Source organism: Electrophorus electricus, chromosome 16 (genome assembly GCF_041902795.1).
Source record: "Electrophorus electricus isolate QZ-2024a chromosome 16, ASM4190279v1, whole genome shotgun sequence".
Classification (NCBI taxonomy): domain Eukaryota; kingdom Metazoa; phylum Chordata; class Actinopteri; order Gymnotiformes; family Gymnotidae; genus Electrophorus; species Electrophorus electricus.
Genome location: NC_137512.1, coordinates 15,512,627 through 15,521,834, shown reverse-complemented (window position 1 = coordinate 15,521,834; position 9,208 = coordinate 15,512,627). Strand labels below are relative to the sequence as shown.

General features: G+C 39.1%; 1 long non-coding RNA gene across 1 annotated transcript; it reads right to left on the bottom strand.

Annotated features, from left to right (window-relative positions):
* Window positions 1–1,945: 1,945 nt before the first annotated feature.
* LOC113572465 (uncharacterized) lies at window positions 1,946–8,877 on the bottom strand. The gene is made up of 4 exons (XR_003410113.3): window positions 8,791–8,877; window positions 7,930–8,045; window positions 5,351–5,461; window positions 1,946–2,065 (listed from the first exon to the last, which is right to left on the bottom strand). It is a non-coding gene; the product is annotated as an uncharacterized LOC113572465 (long non-coding RNA).
* Between the last annotated feature and the right edge of the window lie 331 nt (window positions 8,878–9,208).

Here is a 9,208-nt window from a genome sequence, read left to right as displayed (position 1 = left end):
TATGCAGACTCAAGAGAATGTTAATGAAGAAAAACTGATGAACAGTAATTTAGATCAAATTTAGATAACATTTTTTAGAAATACTGCTGCAAAACATATAAATATCCTGTCTCACTCTTCCAGTGAGTGCTCATATCATATCATGAAGGACAACATCTTGCGTAAACAGTGGTATCATTTTCATTGGAATCTTCTCTCTCTGCCTCTGCACTGGCTCTGCATCATAATTCTGTTCCTCCTTTTCCCTCAGCTTGAATAAATCATCTGAAAGGCATTATTATTAATAGGGCTGTGAGGTTATCAGTGCCGTGTTTATAACCAGAAGCATTGCGATGCTATCTGAAAGTGATTTCTCCTGTTTGCAAACTTTAACTAAAGCAGTAAAGGCTAATGCATCTGCATATATTTTAGGATATCTGGTTTGTGGATGTTAACAAGCATTAGGCATGGACTCAGTTGAATAAAGCTTTGCCCACATGAAGTGAGACCCTTTCAAGGGCTCACCATGGGATCAGTGATGCACGTGTCATTTCCTGGATGTGCTGGTTACCTCTGAAGTTTCAGATGGCTTGGGAGGCTATTGGTCTTAATTCAATTAAGCCATTCCTTATCTTCACCGCAACCACCCATAGCACATAATCAGATTACAGAGGCGATGACAATTAAAACTCGAAGAACTAACAAGATTATTTGCCCTTCATGGTCTATTTGGAAAAACCTCAGGACTCTCAATATGATTCTGGTTATGCTGGTCTGTTGCTGCATCCAAGGAAATATGTTTATGTTTTTGTCGTATGTCAACCAATCTTGAGAGACATGGAGTGGATGCTTTTTGCATCTTTGATACTCCAATTCGTTTACATATACATTTATCCACAGCTGTCACAATGAAAACATTTATTCCCATTAACTAGCATGAAGAAGGTGTGTGACAAAAGTCCCATTCTCCATCCACAGTGAGACAAGCAAACATGAACCAGCAGCATTATGGACCATACATTTGAGCGGATGTATTGTGACAGCCTGAGGACGGGGCTGCCAAAACACAACCAGGCATCACATACCCGCTCTCTGTCATTACTAGAGGCAGGTGTGCCTCATTATAGGAAGAACTTGGTATACTGGTGTCTCTGGTGGTAAAGGGCATAGAGGCCTGACTGGAGAGAAAGCTCAGTTGGTAAAATATGTGTAGACCTGAGTTTTTTTTTAATCTAAGCAAAAGTATGAATAAAGCTCCGTTATTTAGGTAGTGGTGTGTGATTCTGAGCCCCTGCTATCACTTGCCATCCTCTAGTCATGTCACACTAAAATATTTTTATATTATACCTGCAAGTAGAATTGGGGTGATGGAGTACTGGCCACAGCCAGAAACACAATGGAATGGTAATAGAGAAGGTCAGCCATCTTCCACAACCTCCTATAACAAACCAACTACAGAATATCTGCCAAGTTATGAAGGACTGCAGCACAGCAAGAGGACACACACAGGGCATGTCTCTCCCAGGCACACCTGTGCATGAACGTCACTCAGGGGGAATGAAACTCTCAAAGTACCACACACTCACACATGATCAATGCTTGTCAATAAGAGGCAGCCCAGGACATATGAGATCAAGTATACTCTGAGCATACCAAGCACATTTGTATATCATCAGGCCATTCATATCTATCCAGAGACCTAGGATTTTGCCCAGAGAAAGTCTGGAACGGTAGTAAGTGGTGGTTTGTATGCATAATGTCACAGGTTGTAAATTGACTGGATGGCCAGTCCTTTCCTTTTTTCAATGTTGCTGATAGTACAAGTTTTTCAGGTGTGGTGTGTGTTTGACCCTGGTCAGTTTGCCCAATAGCTTTATTAATAAACATCAGCAGTGTTCATGCGATTTTTCCAACTTTCAGCAAAACTTAGATCAGGGATTTTAGATTCATATTTATTTATATTCACATCACAGGCTCTCTCACAAGACAGCGAGGGAAGAATCTTCTTGAATGGCAAGTCCATCCTTGCACAGATCCTGCATCAGTTGGGTCACAGGCTTCCTCCATGGCTTGAATGAGGGACATCCTAACATAGGGAGGAGATCATAAACCTCCCACCACCATGACAACAACAACTCCTTAATGGGGTTAAGGAAGTGGGGTCTTGCACAGAAAATGATGGATGCTGATAAAACCTCGGTCTTGGACCAGAACCCTATATTGTTCCAAATGACAATATATCTCTTCTGCTTTGGTCTTCAGCTGCAATGATGGTGTGTTGGTCATCTACAAACGTAAGTCTGTGGGCCAAGTTAAAAGGATCTAGGTTGGCATGATAGTGGAGAATCCCTTTCTGTGTGATGACAACGCACATTGTGATGTCACCACCATTTTGGCCCAGGACATTCAAAATAGCTCTGTGGCAAATGATATTTCTCCCTCTTCTTCTTACTTTTGTTAGGTTAAACCCAGCCTCATGTATGTGGATGATTGCATCAGCATCCATTTGCAAAACCCTCTGAAAAAAGGTTTAGTTCAACATGGTGTAGTTCATTATAGGCCTACTATAAATGTACAATACTGAAATGCACATTACAGACTCTGTATCTTCCTCTTGCTACAATGTTGTCTTCCATTGTTTATTGAAGACAGGTAAACTAACCTGTTGCCTTTTTGTAGTCATTTTCCTGACTGGCGAGTTTACTATTAAGCACCAAAGTGTCTGTACACCTGATGGTCATATTTGATAATTTGGTTTACAGGTGTGGTGTTTTGGAATGTGGTGCCTTGAAATGGCAAAAGAAGGACATCGTGTTGGATTTCTGTGTCTAATGTAGAGTATGTTTAGTAAAACACTGTGCATAGTGTTTTGCTAAAAGTCTGAGGCTGAGAATGTTCTTATAGATATGCAGATCTGCGCTGTGGTTTTGCTTCTTGAGTGTCAGGTTTCACTAACTGTGAGTTATTTTTAATTTTAGTGTGCAAGCAAAAAAAAAAAAAAAAAAAACTGTAATGGCCTTCATGTCCATTCATGTCACAGCACAGCCCCCTCCTCCTAGACTCCTCCCCATGTCAATGTGATGTCCTGTTGGTGTTTGCCATTGTGAGCGCATATCTACCTGGCTACACCTCTCCTTGTTAGTCAGTTATGTATTATACCTGTCTCTTGTCTTTAGCGTGTATATTTAAGTGCTTGTATGATCCCATATGCTGTGTAGTGTAAGACTGCTGTGATTTACCTTATATAGTAATCAGTCAATACAGTTTTCATTCTTTGTATTTGCTATTTGGTTCATCATTGTGTTAATAAATATCTGTGTCTCTGTCTCACCTCCCATGTCACAAATCATTGTTACAAATCAGCAAAAAACATGAATTATGTGACTTTGTGGACACTGGTAGTCATCCTGTATACTGTAGTTTTTACTTAAGAATGAGTAATGATCATGAAACTATTTATGTATTTTAGAAGTCTTTTAAAATCTACACTTGTAATTATACCAACAAGTACACTACATATAGTGTATGGCTGAATTAAATGTGTATTTAAAGATCATTTATGGATCATCAGAGCTGTGAAATTGTCTTTTTAAACAAAAACAAAATGCTTGTTAGAGTCTAGTGACTTTACCCAGTCATCACCATCTGGGCATGATATAAAGGTGACATAAATGCCAGTTCTTTTGAGCAGAATTACATATTAAGTGTGAATGCATTTCTTGGATATTTTTTACAATGAAGCTAATTAAGTTGGTTTGTTTGTTTGTTTTATGCCAAGGTGCAGACATGTTTTCCATTTCAGGACACAATAAACAAAGCTCTAGCTCAATCCTATTTTTAACACTATTACTTTTTACTCTGATTATTATTATTATTATTATTATTATTATTATTATTATTATTATTATTATTACTAAATTAGTGTTTTGGAGAGTCTAGCAATTTAAGTTTTAAATGTTTATTGTATATGTCTTGTTAAAGATTCTATAGATTTTAGCTCAAAAAGTTTAATACTTTATTTTATTTAATATTTCAGCTCAGCAAGATTTTAAAGATTAACAAGATTTTTTTTTACATTTTAACTTAGTGACCTGAGGGGGAGACAATAAACTAAATCAAGAATTGGATATACTGTTTACCATTGTTCATTTATATGATGATCAAAAAGAGGGTGTGCAGGAACTAACAAATACCATTGTTTTCCCAGCTCTATCCGGCCAAGTTAAACAAAATGATATCTGAGAGAGCAGGCAACTTCTGATCACCTGAGAAAACCTGATGCCTTTTTAAATTCACTTTTTTAATAAGATGCAATTGGCAGTTTAGGGACTCTAAATTGTATTAGTCAGTTTCAGTAGAAAAATCTTGGATGACTCCTGCCTTTCCTGCTGAGAAGAGGCAGGAAGTACGTGAACGCTTTAAAGAGCCGGTTCACACGGCACATATGGGAGCTCAGGATGCTAGCAATTGGACCACAAAGCCTGCCAATGTGACAAATCTATATTTCTCCCCTTCCATCTCTTTGTGAAGCTGCTCAATTAAGTGGGCTGACTGAATCAGAGACTGGAGAGGCAATACAGAGCTCCTCAATGACAAAAAGGAAACACAATCTGCCACACACTGTTTGTGAGAGGCTGACAATGACTTTCAATAGGATTGCATACTTCTGGCTCCATTATATGAAACGTTTTTGGACCAGACCACGTGGGAGACATGCAAATAGACTGAGTCTCCTGTGCCATGAAGGAAGCGTGAGCCAAAAAGAGGATCCCACACCAACCGACTCACTCATTATTGAAGTCCCTTATGTGGCTCTTTGCCCTCCTTTACTTAATAACTGTAGGTGATAGGAATTCCACATACAGTTGTGAAAAAGTTTGTGAACTCTATGGAATTATTTAGAGATCTGCATGAATGGGTCCTCAAAAGTTATCTGATCCTCATTTAAGACATAATAAATACATAGTCTTATTTAACAAACTCCACATATTATAAATTTCTATTTTTATTGAACAAGGGGTTTAAATAATCACTGATTGAAAGGCAAGTCCACACTCATATATAGTATAGTAAATAGGGACCTCCTTTAATAGAAATAAACTCAAATTAAACTGTGCCTTCTATAACTGCAAATCGGTAATGTGCAGTGGTAAGTGGGTATTTTGCTATACATTTCTATACAAACCTTTTTTCCTACTTGTGCAGTTTTGAGAATGTCTTAATCAGCTTTAACAGTGCTTACTTCAGGACAATGCCAAATCAATTTAATGTGACTGACTGGGTCACTAGAAAATTTCTACTGGTTCTATTATTACTTCCTGTATTGTGGAACTCTCTAATGTTGTGTGATCAAACTTTTTCCAAGTTTTACCTTCCAGACTGTCACGGGAGCTCCCCCACCCCACAAGTCACGTGGTACGGCCTGCCGCATGCAGGTGGGGTTCACTCTTGTTTGTGGCCACACACCTGTGAGGGTACGCACCTGTAGGGGATTAAACATTAACGTGCGTTAGGCTATTTAAACCCCTGGCAGTGCATCCCTCACTGTTGGTCATTGTTTATCAGTCAGAGCATGTGTTAGTGTCTTTGTTTGTTACATCTTTATTGTCAGTGTTAAGTGTATCTATGTTCATCACTGATGTTGTGTGAGTGCCACCGTTATCTGTTACATGTATCATTAAATGTTTCACAATGTCGAGGGAGTCTGTGCGTCCTGTTCTGCACCCTGTGGCACTCGGGCCGTTATACAGACAGATACTATGATATCTTTCTGTATTATTTCCTGATACTTGGAAACCACCCAAAGGTTTCTCAATGACTGAAAGGTATATAGGCCCTGGAGCAACAAAGTAGCTTGCCAACATTACACTTTCTCCACCATGTTTCACAGCTAGCATGACATTCCAGTATTAATATGCTTTGTTCTTTCTGAACATATTACCATGCACATTTACAAAAATTTCAGGTTTTGGTAGTAGAGTCTACAGAGTATTCCTTAGTAAACTTGAAATCATCAGTAATTTTTCCCTTCCAGTGGTCTCCTCTTCAGTAATCTCTAGTGAACACCACTTGTCTTGTTTTTCATATGACAGATTCATGAACACCAACTGTGTTACATGCAAGAGGAACCAACAGATGGCTTGATGTCACTCTAGGGTACTTTGTCTTTTGTTTAGGATTCTGTTGACCTTTGTAGAACACCCACCCCTAGGGAGGGAAGTTAATTTTCATTTGTAAACTGCCTTGTAATCTGCCTGTCTGTGAATTGTCTGAGATCTTTAGAAATCCTTTAGCAACACTGCGTTTGCTTTCCTCCTGAGGTCCTCTGAAATGAACATATATTTAAAAAAAAATGCAGTTTACTGTAGTAAAAGATGTATAGGGAGAAGGAGCTCTGTCCTTAACATCCTGTTTCTCTGGAAATGATGACTACCTCTCTCTGTGAGAGAGCGAGAGAGAGGTGGTTCCAGTAGTATTTGGCACACTAGGGGCTGTGACCCCCAAACTGAGAGAATGGCTCCTACAGATACTAGGAATAACATCAGAAAATCATTATCATAGAAGTATCACATACTTTTTTCATCAATTTATCAGAAATCTGTTTTCATTGCTTAAGCCTTTTTCTACATGCTTTTAGGAAATTTCACCATGCCATGTCACCTTTGGCTTGCTCTCAGACCTGGGCATCTTTAAAGCTGCTTTGTGACAATGGCTGTTGTAAAAAATTCTATATAAATAAATGTGACTGACTTTTCACGTTTCTTGCTTTCCCATGTGTCTCCTGTGCAGCTAGGGCAAGACTGGTGTAGAGTATAACTGATACTACAGTAATACAATTGTCCTGAAGCAGTAGAACTTTAGGTAGTCTTTACAGGCCATTGCCCTTTAGAACATAAAAAAGGGTTCACTGGAGCTGCACCCTCTGGCAGATACAAATGGGCAACCTGGTCAAGCATTTAAAGATGGAGTCTACTCTCCAGCACAGTTCATACACCCCAGTGCCAAGGGTACATATAGCTCATTATTTTAGTACTCTTTATTGCCCAAAGGTACATTACTGGGTCACATGAGCAATGCGCAGAGCTGACTGAATGAACAGTAAGGCTATGAATGTTCTATTTATAATAAAATGTAATGGAGAGTCAATAGATAAATGTACATGTTTCAGAAACTATTTTCAAAGCACGATTACTTCCGGTTTGATTTTCTTTTTATAGATCTCACATGAACTGTAAACTATTCACTGTAAACTAAAAAGTGTTGCTGTGCAGTGAAATGTTATTTTTGACTATTTATCAAGGTCTGGGCAGTGAAACAAGTGAAATGCTCTTAAATGAGAGAAAGCCAATCTTAGAAGCACACCCAGTGATCAACCATTTACTGTAACTTCCAAATTTTGTTTTCCATGGCCATTTAACAACTGCCATTGTTTTGTTTGGATATTGATCACTGCAAGGAAGACATTGCATCAGTTATTAGTCCTCATATACAGGTTTTAATTTTTTTTTAATTACATGCATTGTGAGGTCAAGCAAGTGTAAACAGATAAGCCCATAAAATCCTTCTGTAATTCAGTATTGGCAGTGTTTTTACTATCAATTTGTATAACAAGATAAATTATTGGAATAAATGTCTTCTCTGGTTGTATGCAGTCTCAGTGCACCCTGCAGAATATTGTTAGTTATCTTTTCATTAGTATGCAGTTTGGCTTTCGTTCAGTCTATTAAGACCCTCCCCCTCAAAAGCATGCCTTTAAATGAGTGCAGATTTTGTTTGCTTCTAAAGCATGCTTTCTAAAAGGAAATTCCTGATTTATCCTCAGGTGGGGTGCTACCTGAACTGAAAAACATGGCAACTTTTGTTTTGCCAGATGCCTAATGAAGGAGTGTTGAGTTTTGCCCATTAATGACTCTGGGGTTTAAATAATCAATAGTGAATATTTTATGTTACCTTAACACTTGGATTGTGTGAAATACACCCAAGGAGGATGGGTTCTCAAGTCTTGCTCGTCCCAAGGTTTCTTCCTTAATTCTACCCAAGTTTTTACTCGCCAGTGGCATCACTGCCTAAAGTGAATGACATTTGTAAAGTTGTGACAACATGCATTGTAAGTAGCACTATATAAATAAACTGGCTGACAGACTTGTCATTCTTTGCACCAAGACAAGTAACAGCATTCTTATGTTATGCCCTTTATCTTTTGTAACTGTTGGACATTAAATGTTGTTTCTTTTGTCATTGCCCTTTGTTTCATTGATTTTATTACGCTCCCGTTGGAGACTCAGTTGCTTCCTCCTTCCCCCCCTGCACATTCACCCATGACAAGTGAATTTAAATGTATTCTTGCATGAGGAACTTGTCAGACTATTCTGATTGTTAATAAAATGCTCTTAATGGCAATGTGGATTAAAATAAAGAAACTAACATGAGGGAGGTGGAGAATGAACATACTTGCAAAGTGCTTGTGCCTTGGATGTGATGAGAAACAGTACCAAGTAGGGAAGCCATAACATGGAAAATAGACGGACCAGATAGGAGAAATGAAAAATACATTTAACAAACAAACAAACAAAACTTACCAGGGACACAATACAGAATAGAACAGGCTAACAGGGTTAGGGTGAGACCAAGTTAGGCAAAGTAATGTTGACTAAGCACACAAAGTATTACAGACAAGGGAACAGCAGGGAACTAAACAAGGAAGGCAACAGACAGCAAGGGTAACTAAACAGGGAGCAAACATATGAACACAGAGCGAGATTAAACAGGAATATAAATACACACGCAGAGCATGGACAAACGAGATCTTACCAGAGACAATGAACGACCAGCAAACAAGCCCCCGTCTCTTTGGCTTTTAAGTAGACACACTAATGAAGGCTAAATGATGATCAGCTGAACCAAAAGGGGAGGAGACAGGGAACCATGGAGACAAACAAAAACCTGGAAGTGACTTGGTTGCCATGACAACAGGGAACGCTCATTGCTGCGGACATGAGAGTGCCCCCCCCCTCCTTAAAGCATGACTCCTGAAGCGCAAAACTAAGCAAAGAGGGGCCAGAAAAAAAAGGGACAACAGGAACACCACTAGCAATAGACATGGGAGCAGAGACAGGAGTAGGGACAGGTCCAGGGCCAAGACTATGGGCAGAGTATGTGACAAGACCTGGGGCATGCATGGGACTCGGGACCAAACCTTGGACAGGAACAGGAGCCAGATTGGGAAAAG